Below are 22,595 nucleotides of genomic sequence, written 5' to 3' on the forward strand. Positions count from 1 at the left end.
TATAGATAGATGAGTGAGTGAGTGAAAGAGAGAGAGAGACAGACACAAATGTCTGGTTGTTACAATAATAGCCATCCTCTTCTACATAGAATGGGGAAAACCATTGGCCGTGAATCAAGAAACAACCTACCGAGTGGCAGGTGAGATCTCTACCACTGTCGGACCAATGCTCAGGTGACAAGGGTTTCAAGTGGATGAACGAGGAATAAGTACCGATGAGATTTAGATCTCGGGATTACTAAATCACGGGTTACAGTAACGTCCAGATGGGATGATGTAATCATTGTCTTCTTTGCAGTACGAGGAAAATGCATTGGCCGGGAATCGAACCCGGGCCTCCCGCGTGGCAAGCGAGAATTCTACCACTGAACAACCAATACTCAGGTTATAAAAATCTTAAGTGGTTGAATGGGAAAGAAGTACCAATCATTAAAGATAATTGGATAGATGAGTGACAGAGAGAGAGAGACAAATGTCTGGTTGTTACAATAATAGCTAACCTCATCTATATAGAACGGAGAAAAAAATTGGCCGCGAATCAAGCAGACACCTCCCGAGTGGCTGGTGAGATCTCTACCACTGTAGGACCAATTCTCAGGTGATAAGTGTTTGAACCGGCTGAAGGAGGAATAAGTACCAATCAGAACTTTAACCCATAAAACATGAATGATGCAGCCAACACGAGCCAATGAGGCACAGACGAACCTCTGGATGGCACGATGCAGTCATCGTCGTCTATGCAGATGGAGGAAAAAGTACCAATCAGACCCAGACCTCAGGATTAATAAGGCGCGGGTATCAGGAACGTCCAGATGGGACGAAGTAGAAAGAAGTACCAATCATTATAAATAGATGACTGAGTTAGTGAGAGAGACAGAAAGACACAAATGTCTGGTTGTTACAATAATAGCCATTATTAACGGCCGGATGGGACGATGTAATCATTGTCTTCTTTGCAGAACGAGGAAAATGCATTGGCCGGGAATCGAACCCGGGCCTCCCGCTTGGCAGGCGAGAATTCTACCACTGAAGGACCAATTCTCAGGTGATAAGTGCTTGAACCGGCTGAAGGAGGAATAAGTACCAATCAGACCCAGACCTCAGGATTAATAAGGCGCGGGTATCAGGAACGTCCAGATGGGACGAAGTAGAAAGAAGTACCAATCATTATAAATAGATGACTGAGTTAGTGAGAGAGAGAGACAGAAAGACACAAATGTCTGGTTGTTACAATAATAGCCATCCTCTTCTATATAGATCGAGGATAACAATTGGCCGCGAATCTAGCAACAACCTCCCGAGTGGCAGGTGAGATCTCTACTACTGTCGGACCAATGGTCAGGTGACAAGGGTTTGAAATGGTTGAACGATGAATAAGTACCAATCAGACCCAGACCTCGGGATTACTAAGGCGCGGGAAACAGGAACGTCCGGATGGGATGATGTAGAAAGAAGTACCAATCATTATAGATAGATGAGTGAGTGAGTGAAAGAGAGAGAGAGACAGACACAAATGTCTGGTTGTTACAATAATAGCCATCCTCTTCTATATAGATCGAGGATAACCATTGGCCGCGAATCAAGCAACAACCTCCCGAGTGGCAGGTGAGATCTCTACTACTGTCGGACCAATGGTCAGGCGACAAGGGTTTGAAATGGTTGAACGAAGAATAAGTACCAATCAGACCAAGACCTCGGGATTACTAAATCACGGGTTACAGTAACGTCCGGATGGGATGATTTAATCATTGTCTTCTTTGCAGAAAGGGGAAAATTGCATTGGCCGGGAATCGAACCCGGGCCTCCCGCGTGGCAAGCGAGAATTCTACCACTGAACAACCAATGCTAGGGTTATGAAAATCTTAAGTGGTTGAATGGGAAAGAAGTACCAATCATTATAGATAATAGGATAGATGAGTGAGTGAGTGAGACAGACACAAATGTCTGGTTGTTGCAATTATTTGCCATCCTCTACTATATAGAACGGGGAAAACCATTGGCCGCGAATCAAGCAAAGGCCTCCCGAGTGGCAGGTGAGTTCTCTACCACTGTAGGATCAATTCTCAGGTGATAAGTGTTTGAACCGACTGAAGGAGGAATAAGTACCAATCAGAACTTTAACCCATAAAACATGAATGATGCAGCCAACACGAGCCAATGAGGCACAGACGTCTGGATGGCACGATGCAGTCATCGTCGTCTATGCAGAAGGAGGAAAAAGTTCCAATCAGACCCAGACCTCAGGATTACTAAGGCGCGGGTATCAGGAACGTCCAGAAGGATGGATAATTGGATAGATGAGTGAGTGAGTGAGACAGACACAAATGTCTGGTTGTTGCAATTATTTGCCATCCTCTACTATATAGAACGGGGAAAACCATTGGCCGCGAATCAAGCAAAGGCCTCCCGAGTGGCAGGTGAGGTCTCTACGTCTGTAGGACCAATGCTCATGTGACAAGGGTTTCGAGTGATTGAACAAGGAATAAGTAACAATCATTATAGATAGATGAGTGAGTGAGTGACAGAGAGAGAGAGACAAATGTCTGGTTGTTACAATAATAGCCAACCTCTTCTATATAGAAGGAGAAAAAAATTGGCTGCGAATCAAGCAGACACCTCCCGAGTGGCAGGTGAGATCTCTACCACTGTAGGACCAATGCTCAGGTGACAAGTGTTTGAACCGGCTGAAGGAGGAATAAGTACCAATCAGACCCAGACCTCGGGATAACTAAGGCACGGGAAACAGGAACGTCCGGATGGGACGATGTAGAAAGAGGTACCAATCTTTATATATAGATGAGTGAGTGAGAGAGAGAGACAGACACAAATGTCTGGTTGTTACAATTATTTGCCATCCTGTTCTATATAGAACGGGGAAGAACATTGGCCACGAATCAAGCAATGAATTCCCGCGTGGCAGCTGAGATCTCTACCACTGTAGGACCAATGCTCAGGTGACATGGGTTTCAAATGGTTGAAAAAGGAATAAGTTCCAATCATACCCAGACCTCGGGATAACTAAGGCACGGGAAACAGGAACGTCTGGATGGGACGATGTAGAAAGAGGTACCAATCTTTAAAGATAGATGAGTGAGTGAGAGAGAGCGAGAGACAGACACAAATGTCTGGTTGTTACAATAATAGCCATCCTCTTCTATATAGATCGAGGATAACCATTGGCCGCGAATCAAGCAACAACCTCCCGAGTGGATGGTGAGATCTCTACCACTGTAGCACAAATGCTAAGGTGACAAGGGTTTCAAGTGGATGAAAGAGGAATAAGTACCGATGAGACTTAGATCTCGGGATTACTAAGTCACGGGTTACAGTAACGTCCGGATAGGACGATGTAATCATTGTCTTCTTTGCAGAACGAGGAAAATGCATTGGCCGGGAATCGAACCCAAGCCTCCCGCGTGGCAGGCGAGAATTCTACCACTGAACAACCAATGCTCAGCTTATGAAAATCTTAAGTGGTTGAATGGGAAAGAAGTACCAATCATTAAAGATAATTGGATAGATGAATGAGTGAGTGAGACAGACACAAATGTCTGGTTGTTGCAATTATTTGCCATCCTCTACTATATAGAACGGGGAAAACCATTGGCCGGGAATCAAGCAAAGGCTTCCCGAGTGGCAGGTGAGATCTCTACCACTTCGGACCAATGGTCAGGTGACATGGGTTTGAAATGGTTGAAATGAATAAGTACCAATCAGACCAAGACCTCGGGATTACTAAGGCGCGGGAAATAGGAACGTCCGGATGGGATGATGTAGAAAGAAGTACCAATCATTATAGATAGATGAGTGAGTGAGTGAAAGAGAGAGAGAGACAGACACAAATGTCTGGTTGTTACAATAATAGCCAACCTCTTCTATATAGATCGAGGATAACCATTGGCTGCGAATCAAGCAACAACCTCCCGAGTGGATAACAATCATTATAGATAGATGAGTGAGTGAGTGACAGAGAGAGAGAGACAAATGTCTGGTTGTTACAATAATAGCCAACCTCTTCTATATAGAACGGAGAAAAAAATTGGCCGCGAATCAAGCAGACACCTCCCGAGTGGCAGGTGAGATCTCTACCACTGTCGGACCAATGGTCAGGTGACAAGGGTTTGAAATGGTTGAACGATGAATAAGTACCAATCAGACCAAGACCTCGGGATTACTAAGGTGCGGGTATCAGGAACGTCCAGATGGGACGAAGTAGAAAGACGTACCAATCATTATAAATAGATGACTGAGTTAGTGAGAGAGAGAGACAGAAAGACACAAATGTCTGGTTGTTACAATAATAGCCATCCTCTTCTATATAGATCGAGGATAACCATTGGCCGCGAATCAAGCAAACACCTCCCGAGTGGCAGGTGAGATGTCTACCACTGTCGGACCAATGGTCAGGTGACAAGGGTTTGAAATGGTTGAACGATGAATAAGTACCAATCAGACCAAGACCTCGGGATTACTAAGGCGCGGGAAACAGGAACGTCCGGATGGGATGATGTAGAAAGAAGTACCAATCATTATAGATAGATGAGTGAGTGAGTGAAAGAGAGAGAGAGACACAAATGTCTGGTTGTTACAATAATAGCCATCCTCTTCTATATAGATCGAGGATAACCATTGGCCGCGAATCAAGCAACAACCTCCCGAGTGGCAGGTGAGATTTCTACGTCTGTCGGACCATTGGTCAGGTGACAAGGGTTTGAAATGGTTGAACGATGAATAAGTACCAATCAGACCAAGACCTCGGGATTACTAAGGCGCGGGAAACAGGAACGTCCGGATGGGATGATGTAGAAAGAAGTACCAATCATTATAGATAGATGAGTGAGTGAGTGAAAGAGAGAGAGAGACAGACACAAATGTCTGGTTGTTACAATAATAGCCATCCTCTTCTACATAGAATGGGGAAAACCATTGGCCGCGAATCAAGAAACAACCTCCCGAGTGGCAGGTGAGATCTCTACCACTGTCGGACCAATGCTCAGGTGACAAGGGTTTCAAGTGGATGAACGAGGAATAAGTACCGATGAGACTTAGATCTCGGGATTACTAAGTCACGGGTTACAGTAACGTCCGGATGGGACGATGTAATCATTGTCTTATTTGCAGAACGAGGAAAATGCATTGGCCGGGAATCGAACCCGGGCCTCCCGCGTGGCAGGCGAGAATTCTACCACTGAACAACCAATGCTCAGCTTATGAAAATCTTAAGTGGTTGAATGGGAAAGAAGTACCAATCATTAAAGATAATTGGATAGATGAGTGAGTGAGTGAGACAGACACAAATGTCTGGTTGTTGCAATTATTTGCCATCCTCTACTATATAGAACGTGGGAAAACCATTGGCCGGGAATCAAGCAAAGGCTTCCCGAGTGGCAGGTGAGGTCTCTACCACTGTAGGACCAATTCTCAGGTGATAAGTGTTTGAACCGGCTGAAGGAGGAATAAGTACCAATCAGAACTTTAACCCATAAAACATGAATGATGCAGCCAACGCGAGCCAATGAGGCACAGACGAACCTCTGGATGGCACGATGCAGTCATCGTCGTCTATGCAGAAGGAGGAAAAAGTTCCAATCAGACCCAGACCTCAGGATTACTAAGGCGCGGGTATCAGGAACGTCCAGATGGATGGATAATTGGATAGATGAGTGAGTGAGTGAGACAGACACAAATGTCTGGTTGTTGCAATTATTTGCCATCCTCTACTATATAGAACGGGGAAAACCATTGGCCGCGAATCAAGCAAAGGCCTCCCGAGTGGCAGGTGAGGTCTCTACGTCTGTAGGACCAATGCTCATGTGACAAGTGTTTCGAGTGATTGAACAAGGAATAAGTAACAATCATTATAGATAGATGAGTGAGTGAGTGACAGAGAGAGAGAGACAAATGTCTGGTTGTTACAATAATAGCTAACCTCTTCTATATAGAACGGAGAAAAAAATTGGCCGCGAATCAAGCAGGCACCTCCCGAGTGGCTGGTGAGATCTCTACCACTGTAGGACCAATTCTCAGGTGATAAGTGCTTGAACCGGCTGAAGGAGGAATAAGTACCAATCAGACCCAGACCTCAGGATTAATAAGGCGCGGGTATCAGGAACGTCCAGATGGGACGAAGTAGAAAGAAGTACCAATCATTATAAATAGATGACTGAGTTAGTGAGAGAGAGAGACAGAAAGACACAAATGTCTGGTTGTTACAATAATAGCCATCCTCTTCTATATAGATCGAGGATAACCATTGGCCGCGAATCAAGCAACAACCTCCCGAGTGGATGGTGAGATCTCTACCACTGTAGCACAAATGCTAAGGTGACAAGGGTTTCAAGTGGATGAAAGAGGAATAAGTACCGATGAGACTTAGATCTCGGGATTACTAAGTCACGGGTTACAGTAACGTCCGGATGGGACGATGTAATCATTGTCTTCTTTGCAGAACGAGGAAAATGCATTGGCCGGGAATCGAACCCAGGCCTCCCACGTGGCAGGCGAGAATTCTACCACTGAACAACCAATGCTCAGCTTATGAAAATCTTAAGTGGTTGAATGGGAAAGAAGTACCAATCATTAAAGATAATTGGATAGATGAATGAGTGAGTGAGACAGACACAAATGTCTGGTTGTTGCAATTATTTGCCATCCTCTACTATATAGAACGGGGAAAACCATTGGCCGGGAATCAAGCAAAGGCTTCCCGAGTGGCAGGTGAGATCTCTACCACTTCGGACCAATGGTCAGGTGACATGGGTTTGAAATGGTTGAAATGAATAAGTACCAATCAGACCAAGACCTCGGGATTACTAAGGCGCGGGAAATAGGAACGTCCGGATGGGATGATGTAGAAAGAAGTACCAATCATTATAGATAGATGAGTGAGTGAGTGAAAGAGAGAGAGAGACAGTCACAAATGTCTGGTTGTTACAATAATAGCCAACCTCTTCTATATAGAAGGAGAAAAAAATTAGCCGCGAATCAAGCAACACCTCCCGAGTGGCAGGTGAGATCTCTACCACTGTAGGACCAATTCTCAGGTGATAAGTGTTTGAACCGGCTGAAGGAAGAATAAGTACCAATCAGAACTTTAACCCATAAAACATGAATGATGCAGCCAACACGAGCCAATGAGGCACAGACGAACCTCTGGATGGCACGTTGCAGTCATCATCGTCTATGCAGGATAACCATTGGCCGCGAATCAAGCAACAACCTCCCGAGTGGATGGTGAGATCTCTACCACTGTAGCACAAATGCTCAGGTGACAAGGGTTTCAAGTGGATGATAGAGGAATAAGTACCGATGAGACTTAGATCTCGGGATTACTAAGTCACGGGTTACAGTAACGTCCGGATGGGACGATGTAATCATTGTCTTCTTTGCAGAACGAGGAAAATGCATTGGCCGGGAATCGAACCCGGGCCTCCCGCGTGGCAGGCGAGAATTCTACCACTGAACAACCAATGCTCAGCTTATGAAAATCTTAAGTGGTTGAATGGGAAAAAAGTACCAATCACTAAAGATAATTGGATAGATGAGTGAGTGAGTGAGACAGACACCAATGTCTGGTTGTTGCAATTATTTGCCATCCTCTACTATATAGAACGTGGGAAAACCATTGGCCGGGAATCAAGCAAAGGCTTCCCGAGTGGCAGGTGAGGTCTCTACCACTGTAGGACCAATTCTCAGGTGATAAGTGTTTGAACCGGCTGAAGGAGGAATAAGTACCAATCAGAACTTTAACCCATAAAACATGAATGATGCAGCCAACACGAGCCAATGAGGCACAGACGAACCTCTGGATGGCACGATGCAGTCATCGTCGTCTATGCAGAAGGAGGAAAAAGTTCCAATCAGACCCAGACCTCAGGATTACTAAGGCGCGGGTATCAGGAACGTCCAGATGGATGGATAATTGGATAGATGAGTGAGTGAGTGAGACAGACACAAATGTCTGGTTGTTGCAATTATTTGCCATCCTCTACTATATAGAACGGGGAAAACCATTGGCCGCGAATCAAGCAAAGGCCTCCCGAGTGGCAGGTGAGGTCTCTACGTCTGTAGGACCAATGCTCATGTGACAAGTGTTTCGAGTGATTGAACAAGGAATAAGTAACAATCATTATAGATAGATGAGTGAGTGAGTGACAGAGAGAGAGAGACAAATGTCTGTTTGTTACAATAATAGCTAACCTCTTCTATATAGAACGGAGAAAAAAATTGGCCGCGAATCATGCAGACACCTCCCGAGTGGCAGGTGAGATCTCTACCACTGTAGGACCAATTCTCAGGTGATAAGTGTTTGAACCGGCTGAAGGAAGAATAAGTACCAATCAGAACTTTAACCCATAAAACATGAATGATGCAGCCAACACGAGCCAATGAGGCACAGACGAACCTCTGGATGGCAAGATGCAGTCATCATCGTCTATGCAGGATAACCATTGGCCGCGAATCAAGCAACAACCTCCCGAGTGGATGGTGAGATCTCTACCACTGTAGCACAAATGCTCAGGTGACAAGGGTTTCAAGTGGATGATAGAGGAATAAGTACCGATGAGACTTAGATCTCGGGATTACTAAGTCACGGGTTACAGTAACGTCCGGATGGGACGATGTAATCATTGTCTTCTTTGCAGAACGAGGAAAATGCATTGGCCGGGAATCGAACCCGGGCTTCCCGCGTGGCAGGCGAGAATTCTACCACTGAACAACCAATGCTCAGCTTATGAAAATCTTAAGTGGTTGAATGGGAAAGAAGTACCAATCATTAAAGATAATTGGATAGATGAATGAGTGAGTGAGACAGACACAAATGTCTGGTTGTTGCAATTATTTGCCATCCTCTACTATATAGAACGGGGAAAACCATTGGCCGGGAATCAAGCAAAGGCTTCCCGAGTGGCAGGTGAGGTCTCTACCACTGTAGGACCAATTCTCAGGTGATAAGTGTTTGAACCGGCTGAAGGAGGAATAAGTACCAATCAGAACTTTAACCCATAAAACATGAATGATGCAGCCAACACGAGCCAATGAGGCACAGACGTCTGGATGGCACGATGCAGTCATCGTCGTCTATGCAGAAGGAGGAAAAAGTTCCAATCAGACCCAGACCTCAGGATTACTAAGGCGCGGGTATCAGGAACGTCCAGATGGATGGATAATAGGATAGATTAGTGAGTGAGTGAGACAGACACAAATGTCTGGTTGTTGCAATTATTTGCCATCCTCTACTATATAGAACGGGGAAAACAATTGGCCGCGAATCAAGTAAAGGCCTCCCGAGTGGCAGGTGAGGTCTCTACGTCTGTAGGACCAATGCTCAGGTGACAAGGGTTTCGAGTGGTTGAACAAGGAATAAGTAACAATCATTATAGATAGATGAGTGAGTGAGTGACAGAGAGAGAGAGACAAATGTCTGGTTGTTACAATAATAGCCAACCTCTTCTATATAGAAAGGAGAAAAAAATTAGCCGCGAATCAAGCAGACACCTCCCGAGTGGCAGGTGAGATCTCTACCACTTCGGACCAATGGTCAGGTGACATGGGTTTGAAATGGTTGAAATGAATAAGTACCAATCAGACCAAGACCTCGGGATTACTAAGGCGCGGGAAATAGGAACGTCCGGATGGGATGATGTAGAAAGAAGTACCAATCATTATAGATAGATGAGTGAGTGAGTGAAAGAGAGAGAGAGACAGACACAAATGTCTGGTTGTTACAATAATAGCCATCTTCTTCTATATAGATCGAGGATAACCATTGGCCGCGAATCAAGCAACAACCTCCCGAGTGGATGGTGAGATCTCTACGTCTGTAGGACCAATGCTCAGGTGACAAGGGTTTCGACTAGTTGAACAAGGAATAAGTAACAATCATTATAGATAGATGAGTGAGTGAGTGACAGAGAGAGAGAGACAAATGTCTGGTTGTTGCAATAATAGCTAACCTCTTCTATATAGAACGGAGAAAAAAATTGGCCGCGAATCAAGCAGACACCTCCCGAGTGGCAGGTGAGATCTCTACCACTGTAGGACCAATTCTCAGGTGATAAGTGTTTGAACCGGCTGAAGGAAGAATAAGTACCAATCAGAACTTTAACCCATAAAACATGAATGATGCAGCCAACACGAGCCAATGAGGCACAGACGTCTGGATGGCACGATGCAGTCATCGTCGTCTATGCAGAAGGAGGAAAAAGTTCCAATCAGACCCAGACCTCAGGATTACTAAGGCGCGGGTATCAGGAACGTCCAGATGGATGGATAATAGGATAGATGAGTGAGTGAGTGAGACAGACACAAATGTCTGGTTGTTGCAATTATTTGCCATCCTCTACTATATAGAACGAGGAAAACCATTGGCCGCGAATCAAGCAAAGGCCTCCCGAGTGGCAGGTGAGCTCTCTACGTCTGTAGGACCAATGCTCAGGTGACAAGGGTTTCGAGTGGTTGAACAAGGAATAAGTAACAATCATTATAGATAGATGAGTGAGTGAGTGACAGAGAGAGAGAGACAAATGTCTGGTTGTTACAATAATAGCCAACCTCTTCTATATAGAACGGAGAAAAAAATTGGCCGCGAATCAAGCAGACACCTCCCGAGTGGCAGGTGAGATCTCTACCACTGTAGGACCAATTCTCAGGTGATAAGTGTTTGAACCGGCTGAAGGAGGAATAAGTACCAATCAGAACTTTAACCCATAAAACATGAATGATGCAGCCAACACGAGCCAATGAGGCACAGACGAACCTCTGGATGGCACGATGCAGTCATCGTCGTCTATGCAGAAGGAGGAAAAAGTACCAATCAGACCCAGACCTCAGGATTAATAAGGCGCGGGTATCAGGAACGTCCAGATGGGACGAAGTAGAAAGAAGTACCAATCATTATAAATAGATGACTGAGTTAGTGAGAGAGAGAGACAGAAAGACACAAATGTCTGGTTGTTACAATAATAGCCATCCTCTTCTATATAGATCGAGGATAACAATTGGCCGCGAATCTAGCAACAACCTCCCGAGTGGCAGGTGAGATCTCTACTACTGTCGGACCAATGGTCAGGTGACAAGGGTTTGAAATGGTTGAACGATGAATAAGTACCAATCAGACCAAGACCTCGGGATTACTAAGGCGCGGGAAACAGGAACGTCCGGATGGGATGATGTAGAAAGAAGTACCAATCATTATAGATAGATGAGTGAGTGAGTGAAAGAGAGAGAGAGACAGACACAAATGTCTGGTTGTTACAATAATAGCCATCCTCTTCTACATAGAATGGGGAAAACCATTGGCCGTGAATCAAGAAACAACCTACCGAGTGGCAGGTGAGATCTCTACCACTGTCGGACCAATGCTCAGGTGACAAGGGTTTCAAGTGGATGAACGAGGAATAAGTACCGATGAGATTTAGATCTCGGGATTACTAAATCACGGGTTACAGTAACGTCCAGATGGGATGATGTAATCATTGTCTTCTTTGCAGTACGAGGAAAATGCATTGGCCGGGAATCGAACCCGGGCCTCCCGCGTGGCAAGCAAGAATTCTACCACTGAACAACCAATGCTCAGCTTATGAAAATCTTAAGTGGTTGAATGGGAAAGAAGTACCAATCATTAAAGATAATTGGATAGATGAATGAGTGAGTGAGACAGACACAAATGTCTGGTTGTTGCAATTATTTGCCATCCTCTACTATATAGAACGGGGAAAACCATTGGCCGCGAATCAAGCAAAGGCTTCCCGAGTGGCAGGTGAGATCTCTACCACTTCGGACCAATGGTCAGGTGACATGGGTTTGAAATGGTTGAAATGAATAAGTACCAATCAGACCAAGACCTCGGGATTACTAAGGCGCTGGAAATAGGAACGTCCGGATGGGATGATGTAGAAAGAAGTACCAATCATTATAGATAGATGAGTGAGTGAGTGAAAGAGAGAGAGAGACAGACACAAATGTCTGGTTGTTACAATAATAGCCAACCTCTTCTATATAGAAGGAGAAAAAAATTAGCCGCAAATCAAGCAGACACCTCCCGAGTGGCAGGTGAGATCTCTACCACTGTAGGACCAATTCTCAGGTGATAAGTGTTTGAACCGGCTGAAGGAGGAATGAGTACCAATCAGAACTTTAACCCATAAAACATGAATGATGCAGCCAACACGAGCCAATGAGGCACAGACGAACCTCTGGATGGCACGATGCAGTCATCATCGTCTATGCAGGATAACCATTGGCCGCGAATCAAGCAACAACCTCCCGAGTGGATGGTGAGATCTCTACCACTGTAGCAGAAATGCTCAGGTGACAAGGGTTTCAAGTGGATGATAGAGGAATAAGTACCAATCAGACCCAGACCTCAGGATTAATAAGGCGCGGGTATCAGGAACGTCCAGATGGGACGAAGTAGAAAGAAGTACCAATCATTATAAATAGATGACTGAGTTAGTGAGAGAGAGAGACAGAAAGACACAAATGTCTGGTTGTTACAATAATAGCCATCCTCTTCTATATAGATCGAGGATAACCATTGGCCGCGAATCAAGCAACAACCTCCCGAGTGGCAGGTGAGATCTCTACCACTGTCGGACCATTGGTCAGGTGACAAGGGTTTGAAATGGTTGAACGATGAATAAGTACCAATCAGACCAAGACCTCGGGATTACTAAGGCGCGGGAAACAGGAACGTCCGGATGGGATGATGTAGAAAGAAGTACCAATCATTATAGATAGATGAGTGAGTGAGTGAAAGAGAGAGAGAGACAGACACAAATGTCTGGTTGTTACAATAATAGCCATCCTCTTCTACATAGAATGGGGAAAACCATTGGCCGCGAATCAAGAAACAACCTCCCGAGTGGCAGGTGAGATCTCTACCACTGTCGGACCAATTCTCAGGTGATAAGTGTTTGAACCGGCTGAAGGAGGAATAAGTACCAATCAGAACTTTAACCCATAAAACATGAATGATGCAGCCAACACGAGCCAATGAGGCACAGACGAACCTCTGGATGGCACGATGCAGTCATCGTCGTCTATGCAGAAGGAGGAAAAAGTACCAATCAGACCCAGACCTCAGGATTAATAAGGCGCGGGTATCAGGAACGTCCAGATGGGACGAAGTAGAAAGAAGTACCAATCATTATAAATAGATGACTGAGTTAGTGAGAGAGAGAGACAGAAAGACACAAATGTCTGGTTGTTACAATAATAGCCATCCTCTTCTATATAGATCGAGGATAACAATTGGCCGCGAATCTAGCAACAACCTCCCGAGTGGCAGGTGAGATCTCTACTACTGTCGGACCAATGGTCAGGTGACAAGGGTTTGAAATGGTTGAACGATGAATAAGTACCAATCAGACCAAGACCTCGGGATTACTAAGGCGCGGGAAACAGGAACGTCCGGATGGGATGATGTAGAAAGAAGTACCAATCATTATAGATAGATGAGTGAGTGAGTGAAAGAGAGAGAGAGACAGACACAAATGTCTGGTTGTTACAATAATAGCCATCCTCTTCTACATAGAATGGGGAAAACCATTGGCCGTGAATCAAGAAACAACCTACCGAGTGGCAGGTGAGATCTCTACCACTGTCGGACCAATGCTCAGGTGACAAGGGTTTCAAGTGGATGAACGAGGAATAAGTACCGATGAGATTTAGATCTCGGGATTACTAAATCACGGGTTACAGTAACGTCCAGATGGGATGATGTAATCATTGTCTTCTTTGCAGTACGAGGAAAATGCATTGGCCGGGAATCGAACCCGGGCCTCCCGCGTGGCAAGCGAGAATTCTACCACTGAACAACCAATGCTCAGGTTATAAAAATCTTAAGTGGTTGAATGGGAAAGAAGTACCAATCATTAAAGATAATTGGATAGATGAGTGACAGAGAGAGAGAGACAAATGTCTGGTTGTTACAATAATAGCTAACCTCATCTATATAGAACGGAGAAAAAAATTGGCCGCGAATCAAGCAGACACCTCCCGAGTGGCTGGTGAGATCTCTACCACTGTAGGACCAATTCTCAGGTGATAAGTGTTTGAACCGGCTGAAGGAGGAATAAGTACCAATCAGAACTTTAACCCATAAAACATGAATGATGCAGCCAACACGAGCCAATGAGGCACAGACGAACCTCTGGATGGCACGATGCAGTCATCGTCGTCTATGCAGATGGAGGAAAAAGTACCAATCAGACCCAGACCTCAGGATTAATAAGGCGCGGGTATCAGGAACGTCCAGATGGGACGAAGTAGAAAGAAGTACCAATCATTATAAATAGATGACTGAGTTAGTGAGAGAGACAGAAAGACACAAATGTCTGGTTGTTACAATAATAGCCATTATTAACGGCCGGATGGGACGATGTAATCATTGTCTTCTTTGCAGAACGAGGAAAATGCATTGGCCGGGAATCGAACCCGGGCCTCCCGCTTGGCAGGCGAGAATTCTACCACTGAAGGACCAATTCTCAGGTGATAAGTGTTTGAACCGGCTGAAGGAGGAATAAGTACCAATCAGAACTTTAACCCATAAAACATGAATGATGCAGCCAACACGAGCCAATGAGGCACAGACGAACCTCTGGATGGCACGATGCAGTCATCGTCGTCTATGCAGAATGGAGGAAAAAGTACCAATCAGACCCAGACCTCAGGATTAATAAGGCGCGGGTATCAGGAACGTCCAGATGGGACGAAGTAGAAAGAAGTACCTATCATTATAAATAGATGACTGAGTTAGTGAGAGAGAGAGACAGAAAGACACAAATGTCTGGTTGTTACAATAATAGCCATCCTCTTCTATATAGATCGAGGATAACAATTGGCCGCGAATCAAGCAGACACCTCCCGAGTGGCAGGTGAGATCTCTACCACTGTAGGACCAATGCTCAGGTGACAAGTGTTTGAACCGGCTGAAGGAGGAATAAGTACCAATCAGACCCAGACCTCGGGATAACTAAGGCACGGGAAACAGGAAAGTCCGGATGGGACGATGTAGAAAGAGGTACCAATCTTTATATATAGATGAGTGAGTGAGAGAGAGAGACAGACACAAATGTCTGGTTGTTACAATAATAGCCATCCTCTTCTACATAGAATGGGGAAAACCATTGGCCGTGAATCAAGAAACAACCTACCGAGTGGCAGGTGAGATCTCTACCACTGTCGGACCAATGCTCAGGTGACAAGGGTTTCAAGTGGATGAACGAGGAATAAGTACCGATGAGATTTAGATCTCGGGATTACTAAATCACGGGTTACAGTAACGTCCAGATGGGATGATGTAATCATTGTCTTCTTTGCAGAACGAGGAAAATGCATTGGCCGGGAATCGAACCCGGGCCTCCCGCGTGGCAAGCGAGAATTCTACCACTGAACAACCAATGCTCAGGTTATAAAAATCTTAAGTGGTTGAATGGGAAAGAAGTACTAATCATTATAGATAATAGGATAGATGAGTGACAGAGAGAGAGAGACAAATGTCTGGTTGTTACAATAATAGCTAACCTCTTCTATATAGAACGGAGAAAAAAATTGGCCGCGAATCAAGCAGACACCTCCCGAGTGGCTGGTGAGATCTCTACCACTGTAGGACCAATTCTCAGGTGATAAGTGTTTGAACCGGCTGAAGGAGGAATAAGTACCAATCAGAACTTTAACCCATAAAACATGAATGATGCAGCCAACACGAGCCAATGAGGCACAGACGAACCTCTGGATGTCACGATGCAGTCATCGTCGTCTATGCAGATGGAGGAAAAAGTACCAATCAGACCCAGACCTCAGGATTAATAGGGCGCGGGTATCAGGAACGTCCAGATGGGACGAAGTAGAAAGAAGTACCAATCATTATAAATAGATGACTGAGTTAGTGAGAGAGAGAGACAGAAAGACACAAATGTCTGGTTGTTACAATAATAGCCATCCTCTTCTATATAGATCGAGGATAACAATTGGCCGCGAATCTAGCAACAACCTCCCGAGTGGCAGGTGAGATCTCTACTACTGTCGGACCAATGGTCAGGTGACAAGGGTTTGAAATGGTTGAACGATGAATAAGTACCGATGAGACTTAGATCTCGGGATTACTAAGTCACGGGTTACAGTAACGGCCGGATGGGACGATGTAATCATTGTCTTCTTTGCAGAACGAGGAAAATGCATTGGCCGGGAATCAAACCCGGGCCTCCCGCGTGGCAGGCGAGAATTCTATCACTGAACGGGGAAAGAAGTACCAATCATTATAGATAATAGGATAGATGAGTGAGTGAGTGAGACAGACACAAATGTCTGGTTGTTGCAATTATTTGCCATCCTCTACTATATAGAACGAGGAAAACCATTGGCCGCTAATCAAGCAAAGGCCTCCTGAGTGGCAGGTGAGGTCTCTACGTCTGTAGGACCAATGCTCAGGTGACAAGGGTTTCGAGTAGTTGAACAAGGAATAAGTAACAATCATTATAGATAGATGAGTGAGTGAGTGACAGAGAGAGAAAGACAAATGTCTGGTTGTTACAATAATAGCTAACCTCTTCTATATAGAACGGAGAAAAAAATTGGCCGCGAATCAAGCAGACACCTCCCGAGTGGCTGGTGAGATCTCTACCACTGTAGGACCAATTCTCAGGTGATAAGTGTTTGAACCGGCTGAAGGAGGAATAAGTACCAATCAGAACTTTAACCCATAAAACATGAATGATGCAGCCAACACGAGCCAATGAGGCACAGACGAACCTCTGGATGGCACGATGCAGTCATCGTCGTCTATGCAGAAGGAGGAAAACGTACCAATCAGACCCAGACCTCAGGATTAATAAGGCGCGGGTATCAGGAACGTCCAGATGGGACGAAGTAGAAAGAAGTACCAATCATTATAAATAGATGACTGAGTTAGTGAGAGAGAGAGACAGAAAGACACAAATGTCTGGTTGTTACAATAATAGCCATCCTCTTCTATATAGATCGAGGATAACAATTGGCCGCGAATCAAGCAACAACCTCCCGAGTGGCAGGTGAGATCTCTACTACTGTCGGACCAATGGTCAGGCGACAAGGGTTTGAAATGGTTGAATGAAGAATAAGTACCAATCAGACCAAGACCTCGGGATTACTAAATCACGGGTTACAGTAACGTCTGGATGGGACGATTTAATCATTGTCTTCTTTGCAGAAAGGGGAAAATTGCATTGGCCGGGAATCGAACCCGGGCCTCCCGCGTGGCAAGCGAGAATTCTACCACTGAACAACCAATGCTAGGGTTATGAAAATCTTAAGTGGTTGAATGGGAAAGAAGTACCAATCATTATAGATAATAGGATAGATGAGTGAGTGAGTGAGACAGACACAAATGTCTGGTTGTTGCAATTATTTGCCATCCTCTACTATATAGAACGGGGAAAACCATTGGCCGCGAATCAAGCAAAGGCCTCCCGAGTGGCAGGTGAGTTCTCTACCACTGTAGGATCAATTCTCAGGTGATAAGTGTTTGAACCGACTGAAGGAGGAATAAGTACCAATCAGAACTTTAACCCATAAAACATGAATGATGCAGCCAACACGAGCCAATGAGGCACAGACGTCTGGATGGCACGATGCAGTCATCGTCGTCTATGCAGAAGGAGGAAAAAGTTCCAATCAGACCCAGACCTCAGGATTACTAAGGCGCGGGTATCAGGAACATCCAGAAGGATGGATAATTGGATAGATGAGTGAGTGAGTGAGACAGACACAAATGTCTGGTTGTTGCAATTATTTGCCATCCTCTACTATATAGAACGGGGAAAACCATTGGCCGCGAATCAAGCAAAGGCCTCCCGAGTGGCAGGTGAGGTCTCTACGTCTGTAGGACCAATGCTCATGTGACAAGGGTTTCGAGTGATTGAACAAGGAATAAGTAACAATCATTATAGATAGATGAGTGAGTGAGTGACAGAGAGAGAGAGACAAATGTCTGGTTGTTACAATAATAGCCAACCTCTTCTATATAGAAGGAGAAAAAAATTGGCTGCGAATCAAGCAGACACCTCCCGAGTGGCAGGTGAGATCTCTACCACTGTAGGACCAATGCTCAGGTGACAAGTGTTTGAACCGGCTGAAGGAGGAATAAGTACCAATCAGACCCAGACCTCGGGATAACTAAGGCACGGGAAACAGGAACGTCCGGATGGGACGATGTAGAAAGAGGTACCAATCTTTATATATAGATGAGTGAGTGAGAGAGAGAGACAGACACAAATGTCTGGTTGTTACAATTATTTGCCATCCTGTTCTATATAGAACGGGGAAGAACATTGGCCACGAATCAAGCAATGAATTCCCGCGTGGCAGCTGAGATCTCTACCACTGTCGGACCAATGGTCAGGTGACAAGGGTTTGAAATGGTTGAACGATGAATAAGTACTAATCAGACCAAGACCTCGGGATTACTAAGTCGCGGGAAATTGGAACGTCCGGATGGGATGATGTAGAAAGAAGTACCAATCATTATAGATAGATGAGTGAGTGAGTGAAAGAGAGAGAGACAGACACAAATGTCTGGTTGTTACAATAATAGCCATCCTCTTCTATATAGATCGAGGATAACCATTGGCCGCGAATCAAGCAACAACCTCCCGAGTGGCAGGTGAGATCTCTACCACTGTCGGACCAATGGTCAGGTGACAAGGGTTTGAAATGGTTGAACGATGAATAAGTACCAATCAGACCAAGACCTCGGGATTACTAAGGCGCGGGAAACAGGAACGTCCGGATGGGATGATGTAGAAAGAAGTACCAATCATTATAGATAGATGAGTGAGTGAGTGAAAGAGAGAGAGACAGACACAAATGTCTGGTTGTTACAATAATAGCCATCCTCTTCTATATAGATCGAGGATAACCATTGGCCGCGAATCAAGCAACAACCTCCCGAGTGGATGGTGAGATCTCTACCACTGTAGCACAAATGCTCAGGTGACAAGGGTTTCAAGTGGATGAAAGAGGAATAAGTACCGATGAGACTTAGATCTCGGGATTACTAAGTCACGGGTTACAGTACCGTCCGGATGGGACGATGTAATCATTGTCTTCCTTGCAGAACGAGGAAAATGCATTGGCCGGGAATCGAACCAGGGCCTCCCGCATGACAGGCGAGAATTCTACCACTGAACAACCAATGCTCAGGTTATGAAAATCTTAAGTGGTTGAATGGGAAAGAATTACCAATCATTAAAGATAATTGGATAGATGAGTGAGTGAGTGAGACAGACACAAATGTCTGGTTGTTGCAATTATTTGCCATCCTCTACTATATAGAACGGGGAAAACCATTGGCCGCGAATCAAGCAAAGGCCTCCCGAGTGGCAGGTGAGATCTCTACCACTGTCGGACCAATGGTCAGGTGACAAGGGTTTCGAGTGGTTGAACTAGGAATAAGTAACAATCATTATAGATAGATGAGTGAGTGAGTGACAGAGAGAGAGAGACAAATGTCTGGTTGTTACAATAATAGCCAACCTCTTCTATATAGAACGGAGAAAAAAATTGGCCGCGAATCAAGCAGACACCTCCCGAGTGGCAGGTGAGATCTCTACCACTGTCGGACCAATGGTCAGGTGACAAGGGTTTGAAATGGTTGAACGATGAATAAGTACCAATCAGACCAAGACCTCGGGATTACTAAGGTGCGGGTATCAGGAACGTCCAGATGGGACGAAGTAGAAAGACGTACCAATCATTATAAATAGATGACTGAGTTAGTGAGAGAGAGAGACAGAAAGACACAAATGTCTGGTTGTTACAATAATAGCCATCCTCTTCTATATAGATCGAGGATAACCATTGGCCGCGAATCAAGCAAACACCTCCCGAGTGGCAGGTGAGATGTCTACCACTGTCGGACCAATGGTCAGGTGACAAGGGTTTGAAATGGTTGAACGATGAATAAGTACCAATCAGACCAAGACCTCGTGATTACTAAGGCGCGGGAAACAGGAACGTCCGGATGGGATGATGTAGAAAGAAGTACCAATCATTATAGATAGATGAGTGAGTGAGTGAAAGAGAGAGAGAGACACAATTGTCTGGTTGTTACAATAATAGCCATCCTCTTCTATATAGATCGAGGATAACCATTGGCCGCGAATCAAGCAACAACCTCCCGAGTGGCAGGTGAGATTTCTACGTCTGTCGGACCATTGGTCAGGTGACAAGGGTTTGAAATGGTTGAACGATGAATAAGTACCAATCAGACCAAGACCTCGGGATTACTAAGGCGCGGGAAACAGGAACGTCCGGATGGGATGATGTAGAAAGAAGTACCAATCATTATAGATAGATGAGTGAGTGAGTGAAAGAGAGAGAGAGACAGACACAAATGTCTGGTTGTTACAATAATAGCCATCCTCTTCTACATAGAATGGGGAAAACCATTGGCCGCGAATCAAGAAACAACCTCCCGAGTGGCAGGTGAGATCTCTACCACTGTAGGACCAATTCTCAGGTGATAAGTGTTTGAACCGGCTGAAGGAGGAATAAGTACCAATCAGAACTTTAACCCATAAAACATGAATGATGCAGCCAACACGAGCCAATGAGGCACAGACGAACCTCTGGATGGCACGATGCAGTCATCGTCGTCTATGCAGAAGGAGGAAAAAGTTCCAATCAGACCCAGACCTCAGGATTACTAAGGCGCGGGTATCAGGAACGTCCAGATGGATGGATAATTGGATAGATGAGTGAGTGAGTGAGACAGACACAAATGTCTGGTTGTTGCAATTATTTGCCATCCTCTACTATATAGAACGGGGAAAACCATTGGCCGCGAATCAAGCAAAGGCCTCCCGAGTGGCAGGTGAGGTCTCTACGTCTGTAGGACCAATGCTCATGTGACAAGTGTTTCGAGTGATTGAACAAGGAATAAGTAACAATCATTATAGATAGATGAGTGAGTGAGTGACAGAGAGAGAGAGACAAATGTCTGGTTGTTACAATAATAGCTAACCTCTTCTATATAGAACGGAGAAAAAAATTGGCCGCGAATCAAGCAGGCACCTCCCGAGTGGCTGGTGAGATCTCTACCACTGTAGGACCAATTCTCAGGTGATAAGTGCTTGAACCGGCTGAAGGAGGAATAAGTACCAATCAGACCCAGACCTCAGGATTAATAAGGCGCGGGTATCAGGAACGTCCAGATGGGACGAAGTAGAAAGAAGTACAAATCATTATAAATAGATGACTGAGTTAGTGAGAGAGAGAGACAGAAAGACACAAATGTCTGGTTGTTACAATAATAGCCATCCTCTTCTATATAGATCGAGGATAACCATTGGCCGCGAATCAAGCAACAACCTCCCGAGTGGATGGTGAGATCTCTACCACTGTAGCACAAATGCTAAGGTGACAAGGGTTTCAAGTGGATGAAAGAGGAATAAGTACCGATGAGACTTAGATCTCGGGATTACTAAGTCACGGGTTACAGTAACGTCCGGATGGGACGATGTAATCATTGTCTTCTTTGCAGAACGAGGAAAATGCATTGGCCGGGAATCGAACCCAGGCCTCCCACGTGGCAGGCGAGAATTCTACCACTGAACAACCAATGCTCAGCTTATGAAAATCTTAAGTGGTTGAATGGGAAAGAAGTACCAATCATTAAAGATAATTGGATAGATGAATGAGTGAGTGAGACAGACACAAATGTCTGGTTGTTGCAATTATTTGCCATCCTCTACTATATAGAACGGGGAAAACCATTGGCCGGGAATCAAGCAAAGGCTTCCCGAGTGGCAGGTGAGATCTCTACCACTTCGGACCAATGGTCAGGTGACATGGGTTTGAAATGGTTGAAATGAATAAGTACCAATCAGACCAAGACCTCGGGATTACTAAGGCGCAGGAAATAGGAACGTCCGGATGGGATGATGTAGAAAGAAGTACCAATCATTATAGATAGATGAGTGAGTGAGTGAAAGAGAGAGAGAGACAGACACAAATGTCTGGTTGTTACAATAATAGCCAACCTCTTCTATATAGAAGGAGAAAAAAATTAGCCGCGAATCAAGCAACACCTCCCGAGTGGCAGGTGAGATCTCTACCACTGTAGGACCAATTCTCAGGTGATAAGTGTTTGAACCGGCTGAAGGAAGAATAAGTACCAATCAGAACTTTAACCCATAAAACATGAATGATGCAGCCAACACGAGCCAATGAGGCACAGACGAACCTCTGGATGGCACGTTGCAGTCATCATCGTCTATGCAGGATAACCATTGGCCGCGAATCAAGCAACAACCTCCCGAGTGGATGGTGAGATCTCTACCACTGTAGCACAAATGCTCAGGTGACAAGGGTTTCAAGTGGATGATAGAGGAATAAGTACCGATGAGACTTAGATCTCGGGATTACTAAGTCACGGGTTACAGTAACGTCCGGATGGGACGATGTAATCATTGTCTTCTTTGCAGAACGAGGAAAATGCATTGGCCGGGAATCGAACCCGGGCCTCCCGCGTGGCAGGCGAGAATTCTACCACTGAACAACCAATGCTCAGCTTATGAAAATCTTAAGTGGTTGAATGGGAAAGAAGTACCAAT

The 22,595-nt window shown here is 45.0% G+C and overlaps 16 non-coding genes across 16 annotated transcripts; all 16 read right to left on the reverse strand.

Moving 5' to 3' along the window:
• Positions 1–309: 309 nt before the first annotated feature.
• Positions 310–380, reverse strand: trnag-gcc (transfer RNA glycine (anticodon GCC)). Its single transcript has one exon. It is a non-coding gene; the product is annotated as a tRNA-Gly (tRNA).
• A 590-nt stretch (positions 381–970) lies between these two features.
• trnag-gcc (transfer RNA glycine (anticodon GCC)) lies at positions 971–1,041 on the reverse strand. The gene has a single exon. It is a non-coding gene; the product is annotated as a tRNA-Gly (tRNA).
• Positions 1,042–1,775: 734 nt separating this feature from the next.
• trnag-gcc (transfer RNA glycine (anticodon GCC)) lies at positions 1,776–1,846 on the reverse strand. The gene has a single exon. It is a non-coding gene; the product is annotated as a tRNA-Gly (tRNA).
• Positions 1,847–3,382: 1,536 nt separating this feature from the next.
• Positions 3,383–3,453, reverse strand: trnag-gcc (transfer RNA glycine (anticodon GCC)). The gene has a single exon. It is a non-coding gene; the product is annotated as a tRNA-Gly (tRNA).
• A 1,679-nt stretch (positions 3,454–5,132) lies between these two features.
• Positions 5,133–5,203, reverse strand: trnag-gcc (transfer RNA glycine (anticodon GCC)). Its single transcript has one exon. It is a non-coding gene; the product is annotated as a tRNA-Gly (tRNA).
• A 1,256-nt stretch (positions 5,204–6,459) lies between these two features.
• Positions 6,460–6,530, reverse strand: trnag-gcc (transfer RNA glycine (anticodon GCC)). The gene has a single exon. It is a non-coding gene; the product is annotated as a tRNA-Gly (tRNA).
• An 872-nt stretch (positions 6,531–7,402) lies between these two features.
• trnag-gcc (transfer RNA glycine (anticodon GCC)) lies at positions 7,403–7,473 on the reverse strand. Its single transcript has one exon. It is a non-coding gene; the product is annotated as a tRNA-Gly (tRNA).
• A 1,183-nt stretch (positions 7,474–8,656) lies between these two features.
• trnag-gcc (transfer RNA glycine (anticodon GCC)) lies at positions 8,657–8,727 on the reverse strand. Its single transcript has one exon. It is a non-coding gene; the product is annotated as a tRNA-Gly (tRNA).
• A 2,776-nt stretch (positions 8,728–11,503) lies between these two features.
• On the reverse strand, positions 11,504–11,574 carry trnag-gcc (transfer RNA glycine (anticodon GCC)). Its single transcript has one exon. It is a non-coding gene; the product is annotated as a tRNA-Gly (tRNA).
• A 2,183-nt stretch (positions 11,575–13,757) lies between these two features.
• On the reverse strand, positions 13,758–13,828 carry trnag-gcc (transfer RNA glycine (anticodon GCC)). The gene has a single exon. It is a non-coding gene; the product is annotated as a tRNA-Gly (tRNA).
• A 590-nt stretch (positions 13,829–14,418) lies between these two features.
• Positions 14,419–14,489, reverse strand: trnag-gcc (transfer RNA glycine (anticodon GCC)). Its single transcript has one exon. It is a non-coding gene; the product is annotated as a tRNA-Gly (tRNA).
• An 848-nt stretch (positions 14,490–15,337) lies between these two features.
• On the reverse strand, positions 15,338–15,408 carry trnag-gcc (transfer RNA glycine (anticodon GCC)). The gene has a single exon. It is a non-coding gene; the product is annotated as a tRNA-Gly (tRNA).
• A 1,795-nt stretch (positions 15,409–17,203) lies between these two features.
• On the reverse strand, positions 17,204–17,274 carry trnag-gcc (transfer RNA glycine (anticodon GCC)). Its single transcript has one exon. It is a non-coding gene; the product is annotated as a tRNA-Gly (tRNA).
• Positions 17,275–19,107: 1,833 nt separating this feature from the next.
• On the reverse strand, positions 19,108–19,178 carry trnad-guc (transfer RNA aspartic acid (anticodon GUC)). Its single transcript has one exon. It is a non-coding gene; the product is annotated as a tRNA-Asp (tRNA).
• A 2,356-nt stretch (positions 19,179–21,534) lies between these two features.
• On the reverse strand, positions 21,535–21,605 carry trnag-gcc (transfer RNA glycine (anticodon GCC)). Its single transcript has one exon. It is a non-coding gene; the product is annotated as a tRNA-Gly (tRNA).
• Positions 21,606–22,477: 872 nt separating this feature from the next.
• On the reverse strand, positions 22,478–22,548 carry trnag-gcc (transfer RNA glycine (anticodon GCC)). The gene has a single exon. It is a non-coding gene; the product is annotated as a tRNA-Gly (tRNA).
• Positions 22,549–22,595: the final 47 nt, after the last annotated feature.

Source organism: Amia ocellicauda, chromosome 1 (assembly GCF_036373705.1).
Source record: "Amia ocellicauda isolate fAmiCal2 chromosome 1, fAmiCal2.hap1, whole genome shotgun sequence".
NCBI classification, from domain to species: domain Eukaryota; kingdom Metazoa; phylum Chordata; class Actinopteri; order Amiiformes; family Amiidae; genus Amia; species Amia ocellicauda.